The sequence below is a fragment of the Camelus ferus genome, chromosome 2 (genome assembly GCF_009834535.1).
Source record: "Camelus ferus isolate YT-003-E chromosome 2, BCGSAC_Cfer_1.0, whole genome shotgun sequence".
In the NCBI taxonomy this organism is placed as follows: Eukaryota; Metazoa; Chordata; class Mammalia; order Artiodactyla; family Camelidae; genus Camelus; species Camelus ferus.
In genome coordinates, this window is record NC_045697.1 from 37,000,683 (window position 1) to 37,014,341 (window position 13,659).

General features: G+C 36.5%; 1 long non-coding RNA gene across 1 annotated transcript in view; it reads right to left on the minus strand.

Moving 5' to 3' along the window:
• The window catches only part of LOC116669007, a 36,591-nt gene that overhangs the window by 8,936 nt on the left and 13,996 nt on the right, over positions 1–13,659 (minus strand). Inside the window, exon 2 of the long non-coding RNA XR_004326379.1 lies at positions 7,048–7,132. This is a non-coding gene — a long non-coding RNA (uncharacterized LOC116669007). The remainder of the gene's footprint in view (positions 1–7,047; positions 7,133–13,659) is intronic.

Consider the following 13,659-nt stretch of genomic DNA (forward strand, 5'->3'; position numbering starts at 1 on the left):
CATGTTATGCTTCAGTCAATCTCTTCTCTAACAGCCAGGTCAATTGTCTCCTCACCTTCGCTGGGACGTCTCTTAATGAGAGGAGTTGTCTCAGCCCATTCTGTTTTCGACAGCTTCGACTATTAGGAACATTTATTTGTGTTGTATCAGAATCTTCCTTTGGTAATTTCTATCCATGGGTCCTACCTAGTTCTTTCGTCATAGGACTTCTAGGTGTCTGCCTTCTTTCCTATTCCCAACTGCAACCTCCTTTATGACAGCAACTGCATCTTTCATCTCTACATCCTCATCAACACATCACAATGCCTAGTACATAGTAGATGCCCCCAAAATACTCACTGGATCAATGCATCATTCTGCTTCCAAGCCTCCACCAGTTGCCTCAAACATGGAGGTTAGAAACAGCTATATTTCATTGTAGCTATATGTACATACAAATAACAAATATATATGAAAAATATATATACATACATAGACTAAATATCCTATATATAGAGTAAATATAGATAGGATATAGAGAAGGTTCTAGAATCAGTCTTCATGCTCTACTGTTTACTAGCAGTGTGACCTTGGGCAATTCACTTAACCTCTCTTCTATTTTCCTCACTTGTAATATGGGGGTAATTAATAAGTATCTCCCTCATAGGGTGATGAGGACTAAATAAGGAAATACACATAAAGATAGATATTTAGTTAAGTTAGAGAAGGTCTAACTGAAAAAAAACTTTGAAATAAAGACCTGAAGGGAGTGTGAGTCCTGACCATGTGACTTGCTGGGGCAAGAGATTTCCAAACAGATGTAAAGAATTCCAAGCAAACGCCTAGGTGGGAAGATGCCTGAAATTGTTGAGAAATAATGAAGAGGCAGAGTGGCTAGAGTAGAGTGAGGGTGTATGTGTGTGTGTTTGGGGAGGGGTGGGAGGGACAGAGTGATGATGGGGTGGGACCCATAGGTCAGAGTGAGGACTTGGGCTTTTATTTTTAGTTAACTGGGAAGCTTTTGGAGGATTTGAGCAGAGGAGTGATGTGGTATGACTTATGAGTAATCTGGATGAATTTGGCTATGTTAAAGAAGCAGAGAAGTTAAGATGCTGTTAAATAAAGCCAGGTAAGAGATGACCGTGTCCTCACATGGTAGAAGGGATGAAGGGAGCTTTTGGGCATATCTTTTATAAGGTCACTAATGCCATTCATGAGGGTTCTGCCATCATGACTTAATCACCTCCCAAAGAACTCCACCATGTAATACCATCATATTGGGTTTTGGGATCTTAACATATGAATTTGTGGGGTATGCAAAATTCAGTCTATAGCATCATGCCTGAATAAAGCTCACCTCACACACATAGGGCACGTCACAATCTTCTTGCACTTAGGAACACTAAATAGCAGTTTAGCACTAGGGTTTTTTTGTTTTGTTTTGTTTTGTTTTAATTGTGGTGAAATATACATGACATAAAATTTAGCATTTTAATTATTTTTAAGTGTATGGTTCAGCGGCATTAGGAACTTACACATTGTTGTGCAACTATCATCACCATCATTACTCCCCAGAACATTTTCATTTTCCCAAACTGAAACTCCATGCCCATTAAACAATAATTTTCCAATCCACTGCTCCTCAGCCCTGGCAACCATTATTCTCCTTTCTGTTTCTATGAATTTGACTCCTCCTGGTACCTCATATAATAAAATCATACAATATGTGTCCTTTTGTCACTAACCTATTTCACTGAAAACAAGGTTTCCAACATTCATCCATGCTGTAGCTTATGTCAGAACATCTTTCCTTTTTAAAGCTGAATAACACTTCATTATACGTATACACCACATTTTGTTTATCGATTTCTCTATTAATGGACATCTGGGTTGTCTCCACCTTTGTCTATTGTGAATAACGCTGTCATGAATGCAGGTACAAAAAAATCTCTTTGAGTTCCCTGCTTTCACTTCTTTTGGTATATACCCAGGAATGGAATTGGTGTATCATATGGTAATTTTATGCCTAATTTTTTTTCAGAATTGCCACACTGTTTTCCACAGCAGTTACACCATTTTATATTCCCACCAGCAATGTAGAAGGGTTCCGATTTCTCCATACCCTTAATAACACTTGGATTTTGTTTTTGTTTTTGCTTTTTGATATAAGCATCCTAAAAGATGTATAGTGGTATCTTATTGTGGCTTTGATTTGATTTTTTTTCCTGATGATTAATGATTTTGAGTACCTTTCACGTGTTTATTGGCCTTTTGTATATTTTCTTTGGAGAAATGTCTGTTTAAAACCTTTGCCTATTTATTAATCAGATTATTTTGTTGTTATTGAGTTCTAAGAGTTCTCTCTATATTCTGGGTATCATTCTCTTATCAAATATATGATTTACAAATATTTTCTCCCATTTCTATGGGTTGCCTTTTCACTCTGTTGATAATGTCGTTTGATACAAAAAGTTTTTAGTTTTGATGAAGTCCAACTTAATTTTTTTCTTTTGCTGCCTGTGTTTTTGCTGCTATATGCAAATAATCACTGCCAAATCCAATGTTATGAAGGTTTCCTGCTATGTTTTCTTCTAAGAGTTTTACAGTTTAAGCTCTTATATTTGGGTTTTTAATCCACTTTGAGTTTATTTATTCTTAAAATAATTTTAAAATTTTAATTGAAAAACACATAAAAATTACCACCTTAACCATTTTCAAGTATATAGTCCAATAGTTCATATATATTTGCACTGTTGTGTTACCGATCTCCAGAACTTTTTTGTCTTATGGTACTTGGTAACCACCATTCTACTATCTGTGTCAGTGAATTTGACTACTTTAGATATCTCATATGAGTGGAATCACATAGTGTTTGTTCTTTTGTGTCTGGCTTATTTCACGTAGCATAATGTTTTCAAGGTTCATCTGAGTTGTAGCATGTGACAGCATTTCCATTTTTAAGACTGCATAGTATTTCGTTGTGTTTATATACCACATTTTGTTTATCAGCTCATCCACTGATGGACATTTGGGTTGCTTCCACCTTTTGGCTATTGTGAATAGTACTGTTCTGAACATGGGTGTACAAATATCTTTTTGAGATCCAGCTTTAGATTATTTTGGATTATACCTAGAAGTGGGATCACTGGATCACATGGTAGTTCTATTTCTAATTTTTTTGAGGAAACACTGTAGTGTTTTTCATAGTGGTTGTTCCATTTTTCAATCCTCCCAACAATACAAAATGGTCCAGCTTCTCCACATCCCTGCCAATACTTGTTATTTTCTGTGGCTTTTTTTTTTTTTTTTTGGTATTATCTATCCTAATGGTATAAAGTAATATCTCATTATGAGTTTGATTTGCATTTCTGTGGTGATTAGTGATACTGAGCATCTTTTCATAGTCTTGTTGGCCATTTGTGTATCTTCTTTGGAGAAGTGTCTATTCAATTTCTTTGCCCATTTTCTCATTGGGTTATTTGATTTTTTTTTGTTGTTTAGTTGTAGGAGTTCTTTATTTATTCTGGATATTAACCCTTTATTAGGTTATGATTTGCAAATATTTTCTCCCATTCTGTAGGTTGCCTTCCATTCTGTTAATTCTGTCCTTTGATGCACAAAAGTTTAAACTTTTGATTTGTCCCAGTTGTCTATTTTCTTCTTCTGTTGCTTGTGCTTTTGGTGTCACATTCAAGAAATTGTCAAGTTCAATGTCATGAAGATTTTCCCCTGTGTTTTCTTCAAGGAGTTTTATATTTTTAGGTCTTACATTGAGGTATTTAATTTATTTAGAGTTAAAGTTTGTTTATGGTATAAATAAGAATCCAGCTTTCTTTTTTTGTACTTGAATAGTCACTGTCCTTTCTCCATCGAATGCTCTTGGCACCCTTGTTGAAAATTATTTGACATTTATTTCTGGGTAATTTATTCTATTCCATTGATCTATATGTCTGTCTGTATGCCAGTACCATTTTTTTTTAACACCATAGCTTTGAAGTTAAGTTTTGTAATCAGAAAGTGTGACATCTCCAACTTTATCCTTCTTTTTCAAGATTGTTTTGGCAATTTGTGGGTCTCGAGATTTTATGTGAATTTTAGGATGAATTTTTTTATCTCTGCAAAAAAATGTCATTGGGATTTGGACAGGAGTCACATTGAATTTATAGATTGTTTTGAGTGATATACACATCTTAACAATACTAAGTCTTCCAATCCAGAAACATGAGGTGTTGCTTCATTTATTTGTGCTGTTAATTTCTTTCAGCAATGTTTTGTAGTTTTCAGTATATACAAGTTTTTTGGGAGGTCCTGTTAAACAGCAAAATTACCAACAAGTACAAAATTTGGGCAGTGGCACTAATAAACTGAAAATGGTACACTTAATTACTATATAAGAGGTGAAGCATTGCCTTGTTCCACCTCAGATGAGACCATATACCTTGGATGACCCAAATTCTTCCCTCCTCTGCACATGTCCACAAATGACTGAGAAAGTGAGATGATCATTGATTTGGGGGTTACAAATAAATTATAGTAACTAGGTGAATTGACAAATACGGAATCTGCAAATAATAAGGATCAATTATATGTAGAAGTAAAGTGCATGTGACCATAGCACAGAAGCTGGGAGGGAAAGATAGAAGAATGCTGTTATAAGGATCTCCTGCAATAGATAAAGTTCTTACACTATACATGGTATAATATTACTTGGAGGGAGACTGTGACAGTAAGGATGCATACTGTAAACCCCAAAGCAACAACCAAACCAAGTCAAACCAAAGCAGAATAAATGACAAGAGGTATAATGAATAGGCTACCAAGGACTGTAAGATGCAATAATAAAAAGTAATTCTAGAGGGATATCAAGGAATAAAGGAACGAAAAAGTTCATTAGTGAAGGCATAATGATTGAAGAAAGAAATATAGCAAATTTGACATGTTGTTTCATATTCTGAGCATATTATGAGAAGGACAACTGGAATTCCTTATGGGAGGACAGCCGGGACAGGCAGTCTTTCTACTCGTGTCCTGGTCTCCTCTTCCCAAGGATGGTGATGAGTCTGTCCTCCCCTCCTGTAATCCTAATGACCAAGAGCTCACATTGTTGAGGGATGACTGGCCTGGGAAATGGCAGCTTTTAGTCTAGGAAAACTTTTTTTCCCCATGTGATTAGTTTGTGATAATTAGCTGGTGTTATCAAGCAGGAATGGCTTTAGCTATGTTTTAAATAAACTATGCCGGGCTACTGAGTAATACCAACATATTTCCATAGGATTAACTGAAAGCAAACTTCAAAAAACTGCTCCTGGACTTATGCCCAGAGCCAGTGTGTATAGCTTCTCTAAATAGATGAGGATTATATTAGTAAATATGAAAAGTGAAGCTCAAAGAGTCCAAAGACATAGCTTTAAAGAAATTATACTTTTTAAAATGCCTGAAAATGTCATCACCCAAATACAGAGATAATGCTTACTGAGACAGAGTTTTAGAAATGTGAATTAATGTGTGTAAAATTGCTTCTTAAAACAGTAAACAACTAAGAAAATAATCACAAAGAATAAGCTTAATCAAAGAGTAAGAATAATCACAAAATGATTTTGGCTTTTATGACCTGTTCAGTTTTGAGAAGCATAGGAACAAGTTCACACTCAGAATGCATTCTTGGTCAGTGCCAGGGTTACTTTTATAATTATTTTTGAATTTTAGCTTCCTCCTCCCGTACATATAGAGATATTCAAGACATGGGTACATACAAAATGTTTGTGTTTTTTAAAAAAACTTTCCTCCATGTTGAAAGCTTTATAGCACCAAACAATTTCCTTTTAATTGTTTTGGTTTCCTAGACTTTCCTTGTGGAGTTGAAGTTGCTAAATCTCTTTCTCAAAGCACACTGCATTAGGTCTGGTCTTAGAGGTACCCATACCTTAGCCAAAATTCCTTTCTAAACTTCTATTTCTAATAAGAATTTTTAGTATGCTAAAAACAGAAAGAAATTGTTTTGAATTAATAAAGGATATTTGTCAGAAACTAGTATCTTATTGAATGGTGAAACATTCACACTATCCTCATTAAAGTAGGGAACAAGAAAAGCTACCCATTTTAATCATTTTACTTAATCATTTTCTGTAGGTTCTAGCAAGCCATAAGAAAAGAAAGTGAATCAAGAACTACCAATATTAAAAAGGAAGAGATTAAATTATATATTATAGTTTCTATTTGAATATAAGTTATCTATAACATAATTAATACACTATAATCATATTATTAATTTATTTCTTATATATTAATTATATAATATGACATAATTATTATATATAATCATGATGTTTTATATATGTATACACAAAGAGTTAAACTGTTACTCAGAAGCATAGGAAAAGTTTCCAGAAAAGTTTCCAAACTTTTGAACTCAGCAGCTCAATAGCATTTCTCAAAAACCTTATTCAATGTGCAGAGGGTATGGACTTTCAGTTTACTGAGAAATTCACACATCTGTAAGAAATCGTGCAAATGAAACTGAAATCACAGGAGGTGCATAGTCACAATGTACCAAATGTGTAGCTAAAAAGATTATACATTTTATTTTAATTATTTGTTGGGAAATAGTTCATTGTCTATAATGTATGAATTTTTGTTTTAATCTGTCAACTTCTGAGGAAGGGAGTATAAGAGGACATAGTTTTTAAGGTATATTTTATAACCCCTAGAACTCTTTGATCAGAGGAGTTAACAACAAAACATATCTATAGAACTGAAATTCAGAATACAGTATTTAAAAAAAAAGTGATTTTTGTGGGCCTAAGTGGATTTTGAATTTACAGTCTTGTTCTCTAATAGACCTTGAATTTAAAATAAAGAAATAGGATATCTTTTTTCTTTATATTGCTTTTGAAGCACTACAAATGAAATTATATCTTCCTTAGAACACTCATAAAGCTATATAATTTCATAAGCTATATTTGAAAATAAGGGTTACTTTCAAGCTTATCAAGAACTTCAAAACATTTCACCTTCTTTAAGGTGGAATTTGTGCATGAAGAGAGCACTATATAGAAAATAAGGGCCTACCTGGCTTTTTGCTCTGGCTCCTTTTCGTATGAGCTGTGTGTCCTTGGGCAACTGTTTAACCTCTCTGATCTTCAGTTTTCTTTATCTGTAAAGTTGAGGGAGTGGTGGAAATTAAATGAGATGATACATGCACAGTGCTTTGTAAGCTACAAAACACTGTGCAAATACTGAATTATGAGCCAGGTTTTTCCAAATTCCAACAGCTATGAGAAGAATAAAAATAGAAGACACAATATTTATATTATCTGTTCTAGGCAATGAACAAGAAGATGGCCAGGATGGTGAAAGATGTCAAGACCTTAGTCATCAGAGATGTGGTTGAAGGAACTAAGGCTGTTAATCTGAAATATTTGTTTCATCCAGACATGTTATCACCTCTCCTCACCCATTTTCCTCTCATCGTAACATTCCCTTAGTCTAAAAATCAGAAAGAGCAAAGGCTTATGTGTTCAGGTGAGGTCCTTAGCTGACTTCTCTGTGCTTACAGAATCCTTTCAATCTGTAAGAGGGGTAGGGGGCATTCAGATATAGTCTCAAAACAAAAGTCAACATGCAGATCTTGGGGGCAAGGTGAAGAAAACGGAAATGGAGTAGGAGGACATCAGACAGAAGTTGAACCTCTGAGGCACACTTGGACTGAAGGTATTCAGTGGCAGGTCTGGATGCCCTGGGGAATTCTCAGAAGACGATGGCTAGCAATGGTAATGCGGTATGGGAAGCTGATGTCTAGTTAGAAAATTGCTCAGGAATGCACAAATTAAGATTGATGTTTGGAGCTCCAATTTCCATACTTTCTATTGTTTCTCTTTTCTCATAATAACCAGTCTCTCTTTCTACCTCTAATTCAATCAAGTAAGACACAGTGAGTTTAATGAGTTTTGATTTTTCCCAGTCAGGAAGACCTGTCAATATTTCATAGGTAAGCAGAAAGAGGCAGTAAAATAGCCCTATTAAAATATTTTAGTCACTTCTGAGGAACCAAAGACAGGTTCCTTTTTGCAAAGCTTTATTCTCTTTGTATGAATTTCTCTCTTTGCTGATTTGTCTTTTGTGATTACTCAAAGATCAGGCAGCTCACATAATGCACATGAGTCAGTTTTATGGAGCCAGCAGGGCAGCCTGTTGGCTTGTCTTCATAGCTGTCAAGCTGTAATTAAGTTGTCAAAAAATTTCAGCTGGCTACCTGTTTACAGCACAAGCAAGTGGTTGCTGGTATCAAACTATTTGTGAATACAGAATTTTTGCACATTTCTTTGGCTAAAATGGCATCATTTATAAAAAGACTATTGGTATATATTCCTAGAAAAATTTGTTGTATTTCAAATGGACTTAAAAAAAAAAAAACATTCTTCACACCAAAGTCTTATTTGCTATTTAAAGACCTATTTGTTTTAGCTGCCTACCTGTGCTGGGTGACAAAGGACAGTACCTCTTCCTGTAAACCATTTTAATATTCCTGTTTCTCAAGAGAAATTTTCCCTAAGTAAACATGATTATTGGTGCTGGGGTGCTGTATTTCGTAATTATAGTTTAAAAATCACTCCTTGTCTTACATTCCTCTTTATATATATATATATATATATATATATATATATATATATATATATATGCTATATAATCTATATGTATGATATATATTCCATAGTTTTTCATCTTTTCCTACATCCTACATGCAGAGAACCACAATTCTACAAATGACTGAAGTGAATATATTTTATGATACATTTATTTCTCTCTCCAAGCTCTGAGAGAAAAACTGGCTAGAAGCCAATGACTATTAAGAACTCATTTCTTGCCAAACAGCTACTGTATTTCTTTAAAACATCATAGACCTGCCATTGTAACAACTTGGAAAGTAGATTAAAATCACTACCATCCTTTTCCACCCCCCCAGCAATTTTACATTTCAATGCCTCCACTGAACACTTTAGGAATATTCCACAGGACTCAGAATTTTCAAATTTAATTTGCAGGCTAGAAAGTTGAATGGTAGGGATGTAAACTCTTGGAAGGTTTAACTAAACTCCTTTTCCTTCTGCCCCTAAGTGTAGGCATTCCCTAAGATTCTGTCCTTCTCTTGTTCTTCATTCTTCTTCAGGGCTCTCACTTCTCCCATGGGATCAGTGATGCCTTTTACAAGGACAATTGACAGATCTAAGATCTCTTTTTTCTGTGTGGTAAAATATATACAACATAAAATTTATCATGTTAATCATTTTTCCAGTGTTTCCTTCAGAGGCATTACATACATTCGAATTGTTGTGCAACCATCACCACCATTCATCTCCAGGAGTTTTTGTCTTCCCAAATTGAAACTCTATCCATTAAACAATCATTCTTCATTCTCTCCTCCCCGCAGCCCCTGGCAATCACCATTCTACTTTCTGTCTCCATGAACTTGACTACTCTAGGAACCTCATGTAAGTGGAATCATACAGTATTTATCTTTTTGTGAATGGCTTTTTCACTTAGTATAATGTCTTTCAAGGTTCGCTCATATTTGTAGCATGTTTCAGACTTCTATTCCTTTTTAAGGCTGAATATTTCATTGTATGTATATGCTACCTTGTTTATCCACTCATTTGCTGATGGACATTTGGGTTGTTTCCACCTTTTGGCTATTGCGGATAATGCTGCTGCGAACATGGGTGTACAAGTATCTATTCTAATGTCTCTTCTAGCAACCTCTGTCCTGAGCATCATCGCCACATTTCCAACTGTTACTGGATACTTTCGCTTAGCTCCGCCATGGCTGATCCCTCCTAAATGAAACCCATTCCCCCAGCAACTCAGGCTTAAGACATACAAGGTATCTTTTACTTTTCATCCACTTTCAGCAACACTACCTAAACATAGCCCTTAAGATTTCTGATTAATATATTAATATCCTTAATTAATTAATTAGAAACCTCCATTAAATAGGCTGTGTGTTTTCCTGCCCCGACATCGTAGCTGTGCCATTATCTGTACTTGGAGAGCCCTTCTTTCCCTCTGCATCTCTCACCATCTCCTTTAGACACCTCCTGTGCACTCCAGCACACACTAATTCCTCCCTTTCCTCCATCTCTTTAGCAATTATTACAAATTTTTCTTCTGGTCCTTGGCAAATAACTGCCTTGGAATTATTTGTCCATCTTGGAGATTGTACATCTTGGAGAGCAAGGACTACATCACTTACTTATCAATTCTACAGTGACTGGCTATCTACTATGTTTTTGGCTCTGTGCAAGCGTTATAAACTGGCATGGAGCATGCTTTTAAGATGCTCACATTTAAGTGAAGATGTAACACAAAAGCAAATCATTATAATTCAACATAAAAATGGCTTTAGTGTTAACACTTTTTCAAGAAAATTTTTATTGATGTATAGTCAGTTACAATGTATCAATTTCTGGTGTACAGCATAATGTTCCAGTCATGCATATACATACATATATTTGTTTTCATGTTCTTTTTCATTTGCAAATCTCAAACTCCCAAAATTTACCCCTTCCCTCCCCTTTTCCCTCAGTAACCATTAGATTGTTTACTATGTCTGTGAGTCTGTTTCTGTTTTGTAGATTGTAGTTTTGATTTGCATTTCTCTAATAATTAGCAATATTGAGCAGAAAATGGCTTTAGAAAAGCCTTGGGCAGAAAAAGAATCCCTAACTCTATCTGAAGGAATTGAAGGCGGCTTATATTTCTTGACATTTCCACAATGACAAATGGCCTGCTGAAAATCAGAGAAGTTCCTTGTAGGTGATAATTCATGATTTTCACAATTCCTTTTTTTGGTATCCCTAGAGAAGCCATTAGCCTTTTCATGCATTTGCCTCCAGGATCTAGCCGTACATTCTGAACTACTGATTGTTAGGGGAAACAGTCTGGACCTAAGGAATTGGAATGATAACTCTCACCCACAATTTCACTTATGATGGATACATGTAAATGCCCCTCCCTGGGAGGCAGTGCCCCTGTGGGCAGAGAAGGGTCAGGATACAAGGTCTACGTCCCAGAAGCCTGGATGGTTGATGCGGGACGTGTGATTTGGAGAGTAACACAGGTGGCAGCACTCAGGTATCACTCAGTTCTCAAGAGAAGGCAGGGTACAAATTTGAGATTGTCTTTTTTTTTTTTTTCCTTCAGGGATTCCAGATATATTTTCTGGAGAGAAAGATACAGTAATAGTGATAACCTTTATATGCTTGCTGACTATTTTTTTCCCTTAGTGCCTGTCAGATTGTCTGGCACATAACAGTTCCTCAAATGTTGCTGTAGAAATTCCAAAAATTATCCTACTTGAATTCACTACAATTTCAGGGAGTCTAACCCAAACTTTTCATCTGTTTATTGTCTTTTTACAATCTCCTAGGTTATCTAATTAAGTGTTGCCATTATGAGTTCAAGTTCTCAACTATAATATCCTCCATGTAAAATTATAAAGTATTGTTCTAACTTTGTCCTGATTCCTGGGCATTCTTTAACTGTGATAGATTATGTCATTTCTGATGGGGGTGGGAAACTGATAAAGAGCTATCTTCATTCCACTTCCCTTCTCAGGAGACCCACACCCCAAAGCCTGCTCAATACAGCTGGTTTCATAGGTTAAAGAAGGATAAACCTTTTCTTGCCTCTGAAAGAAAAAGCAGGCTTGAAAATCTGCCCCTACTGGGACATCATCCCAGCTCATTAATGCTGTGCCTACTGATGGTCCTCACCTGTCTGTACAGTTAAATGTGAGGCTGTTCATTTCTCCATCCATCAACAATCACTTGTTGAAAGTCTACATGAGGGGCCCTGGATAAATCAAACAAATGGTGTTTACCTTTACGGAGCTGATAATCCCATGGATGACACAGACAAAGTGAAGTCACAAGAGAAAAGAAATTAGAAACTGTGATAAGTTCTATGAAGGAAGCACAGATGCCAGTGACAGAGAAAAAGAGAAAAAGGGTCCTCTGAGTTTGCTCAGAGAAGGGCGTTCCAAGGAGGTGACATTTAAGTTGACAGAAAGATGAGAAGGTGTCAGACATCCTTCAAGTAGAGGGAAGATTGTCCCATGGAAGACAGAGCAGTGTGTGTGAGGGCCCTGGTAGGGTGGGCTGGTAGAGAGGGGAGCTACAGAGCACAAACCCAGAGCACAAGGGGCAGTATGTTATGGTTGATAAAGAGTACAGACTGGTACCAGAATCCCCAGGTTCGAGTCCCAATTCGGTCTCTTACTAATGTTGTAACCTCATATGAGTTGCAAGTTCCATGCCTCCGTTTCCTTATCTATAAAAAGGGAATTAAAAATAATATCTATCTTACAGGATTTCAAGAGAAGCCATAGTTTTTTATATAAAATTTCCCAATTTTTAAACTTTGTCCACTAATTTTAAAAGAATGTTTAAAGATACTGAGCGAGTGAAAGCTGTTTTTGAATTCATTATGGCTTGAGGCTTACCAGTTTGCAGTCTTTTTAAATTCAGGGCCTCCAGTGCCATACTACATGGTTTTGATTTTTCCCTCATGTGTTGTGGGAATTCACTGAGGTGACACGGCTCCATCTATGTTTTAAAGATGATGTGACTGTCTACCAGAAATGTAACGGTTAGAGAGGGCAGCAGTGAGGCAGTAAGATCTTTGATGCAGTTTCTGGAAGGACCCCAGAACACTTTAATGACCCAACTCAGCTTTCTTTTCCCAGTTGCTTTCTTTTCTATCCGACCCATCCAGAGTCCCCTTAGTCCAGGGTCATTCATTGTGAGATTGTCCCAGACCTTCAGTCATTCACTTAAGAAAGAAAAAAGACTATATATATATTTTTAGAACAGGTTTAGGCTCATAGCAAATTTGAGCATAAGGTATAGATTTTCCATATGCCCTCAGCCCCCGTACATGCATAGTGTCCCCCATTTTCAACCTCTCCTACCAGAGGGGTGCATTTGTTATAGCTGATGAACCTACACTGACACATCACTGTCACTCTAAGTCCCTAGCTCACATTAGGGTTCACTCTTGGTATTATCCACCCTATGGGTTCGGATAACTGTGTAATGCCACCATCACAGCATCATACATTCAACATGCGAATTCACACATGGTAAAATTATTTGTCTCTTAAGTCTCACTGATTTTATGGTAGACAGGAATTTTCAACAATCACCAGGCTTATTAGGAAAATCTTACAAATGAGAAAATCTAACCTACAACTAATTTTGCAACGCAGTGAAATGTGTGCGAATACTAAGTAAGAGTGATATAATGCAATGTTTTTTAAACATTTAATTACCATTCATTCATTTTGATTTTATTAATTAAAAAAAAATTCAGGTCTGAAATTTCTTCCATGCACCCTGAGCCCCCGAGAACCTTAGGCCTTGAGCCCAATGGCCTGAAGCACGGGCTAGCTCCACACTCCCCAGTCCCAGTTATCCCAGTCTGTCTATCCCACCTCTCCCAGTCCCTGCAGGCTGGAGCCATGTTCTGAATCTCTGCCCAGGGCTGGGCCTCTATAGCTTTGCCTTCCTTTTGCCAACTGCAGGAGGCTGGAGGCTTGCCCCACAGTTCAAGGGACAGAGTCCTAGGAAACCATCCCAGATGACCTGACCTGCTCACCTGCCTCCTCAGTATTGTCAGCCACTGGAT